We start from the raw sequence: 3,032 nt of genomic DNA on the forward strand, positions 1-3,032 counted from the left end.
ATATATATATATATATATATATATATATATACATAAGTAAAATGATTTTTTTTTCTGAAAACAAGAAACTTTGTGTAAGATTATAATATGAGGGTACATTGCAAAGTGAAATTAAGAAAAGGTTACTGGTTTACACTGAATAAAATATGAGAAAGGAGACATGTAAACTACAGCGTAGAAAAGATGAGGAAATTAAACCTGCAGATAGGACTGTAGTCATCCTAAAGACCACAGAGTTTTCTTTTTTTTGCACTAAGGGCATATGAAACTCTCTCGCAGCTATGTTGTGCATACTGATAGACTTTCGATTATCTCGAGCCAATGTCATGCACTTTGCAACAATAACATAAGCAACTCTATATACGCTTTGTAATCTATTGGAACCAAACTCGCTTCAGAAAGTGACAAGGTTAAAATTATACGGGAATTTAGTATTAAGAGAAACTGCTAGAGAACTTACAGCTATCTTGACGTAAATGCTCGTGTCAAACGTGAGTGTAGTTTTTAAATTACCGCCATAAGATACTAAATGACTATAATGTTGTATAGAAACCAGCTGGAAAGATAACAAATTACAGACATAGCTGTTCAATTAAAACAAATGGCTAGAGTAATTAAAGAATGTGTCCATCAATGCTCTTATTGTTACAATTGGAGTGATGTTATACCTGTGTCTGAGTAGACATTGTTAGATAATCTATAATAATAATAATAAACTTACGACAGTTCTACAGAATAGCAATGCCAGAATTGTAAATAGCTTTTGCGCATTCTCTTAAGTGGTATGTAAAGCTTGGAAAACTCAGGGTTGTAAGATTTGGGTTTCAATTCCTGGAGTAGGCGACGTGATGTGTTCTTCAGCAAAAACATTTCATTTCAAATATTTTGATGTAAGAAAAGAAATTCTCCTTGTATTCCTGAAATCATGATAATCTTACAAGTACACACACACACACTGACACACACACATATACGTATATATAAATATATATATATACAGAATGGAATGAACAGAACAGGCGGAGACATATGGAAAGGAGAGTCGCTGAAGAGGTCACAAGAAGTGTGACGAACGATTTCTAGACAAAGTGCAAAAAATAAGAAAAATAATAAATTTGATAATGAACTATCTTTTTGAATGAATAATTCAATAAAATAGCAACATCTTTAAAATACTAATTATAATATCATTTGAAAAAAATATTACATCAATTGTTCATTCTCAACTGCATTTTTATTCCCAAAGCACAGTTTATTTTCTACATACCTTATTTATTGACAGTCTCTTCATTTTTAAACTTAGTTTTTTTTAATGTCATTTGGTTTTCACTTGCCATTGTTACCATGGCTACATTCGTTGACATAAAATTTTTATGGCAATTATATGTTTTAGGAAATTAATTTATGGATCAGACATAACAAGGACACATAATTTTATCAGAGTTGAATTTTCTCTAAAATATGGGAAAAGATGCTTAAGTCAATGCAACCCTATATAAAGTAAAAGACATCGTAATATGCGCGTGTATGTAGGTGGCAAGGTGGCAAAGACGTTAGCACGCCGGGTGAAATGTTTAGCGGTATTTCGTCTGTCTTTACGTTTTGAGTTCAAATTCCGCCGAGGTCGACTTTGCTTTTCATCCTTTCAAGGTTGATAAATTAAATACTGGTTGCGTACTGGGGTTGATCTCATCAACTGGCCCCTCCACCAAAATTTCGGGCCTTGTACCTTGAGTAGAAAAGAATATGTATGTGTGTTTGCGTGTGCGATCGCTTAGCTTAGTGTATTGCACTCAGGATCGTAAGATTTGGGTTTCAATTCCTGGAGTAGGCGACGCGTTGTGTTCTTCAGCAAAATATTTCATTTCACCTTGATCCAGTTCATTCAGCTCTCAAAAATTAACTAATCCAGCGACGAACAAGCATCCCGCCCAACGATGGTAGGATATTCGGAAAAACCACAGAATTCGGAAAAACCAGCTTTATGGGCCTATGATTCAGGGAGGATTTTTGATTCTTTATTTATGTGTACGTGTATATATATATGTGTGTGTGTATATATAAATATGTGTATATATATATATATCAAGAGAGAGAGAGAGAGAGAAATATATACATATATTTTGGGATACATACACACACATATATATGTATACATACACAGACACATGCACATACACATACGTTCTGCGTAAGCTGATAACGCCTTTCTATAATATAAATGCCATCATTTTTTATTTCCCTTTATTACCCTATAAATCTTACATATGTTCGTGACTTTACTGTTGATTTTGTTGTCTGAGTTATGAATTTTCTATTTAGACCATGCCTGAACAAATGTAGTTGCCGTTATGTTCGAAATAATGTTGATCACGACTAAGTTGCCTAAGATATTGCTGTTTTCTGTCATATATCTTGCTGTATGACATTTGAGAAAATAGTTCAAAGAATGATTCTGATAATACAAAATCGCTGAGTAGTTATCATGGCAAATGAGATATATATGTGAGGTTCCTTTGAAACAATTGGGTATCGAAGCCGATTCATTGTAAGATGCTGTAACTAAATATCTTTTAAACCTCTTAAGCGTGCGCGCGCGTGTGTATGTGCGCATGCGTGTGTGTATGTAGTATGAGTAGATATCTTTTTCTTGCTCGAGCCATTGGACTACAGCCCAGCTAGACAACCGTCTTAAAGCTTTTAATCAAACACATCAACCCATGTACTTATTTTTTTTAAAGCCCTGTACGTACTTTATCTGTCTATTTTGCCGAAACGCTATGTTACAGTGGTCAAGTGGCAGTGGAAGACAAATACACAAACAAAAAACGCACACACGCACATATATACACACACACACACACACACACACACACACACACAGAGCCTGCGACGGGTAAATTGACGCCATTATATAAGTTTAATTTTGCGCATGTTCATTGTTTGTTTTTGATTTTGTCAACTACACACTATACGTTTCTACTCTAGGAACAAGGGCCAAAATTTGGGGGCCAGTCTAGTAGATCGACCCC

General features: G+C 34.6%; 1 protein-coding gene across 1 annotated transcript in view; it reads left to right on the top strand.

The window, feature by feature from the left end:
- LOC106876177 (uncharacterized) overlaps nucleotides 1-3,032 on the top strand; it is a 196,406-nt gene that overhangs the window by 130,721 nt on the left and 62,653 nt on the right. The gene's annotated exons all lie outside the window — the stretch shown is intronic.

Source organism: Octopus bimaculoides, chromosome 1, assembly GCF_001194135.2.
Source record: "Octopus bimaculoides isolate UCB-OBI-ISO-001 chromosome 1, ASM119413v2, whole genome shotgun sequence".
Lineage (NCBI taxonomy): Eukaryota > Metazoa > Mollusca > Cephalopoda > Octopoda > Octopodidae > Octopus > Octopus bimaculoides.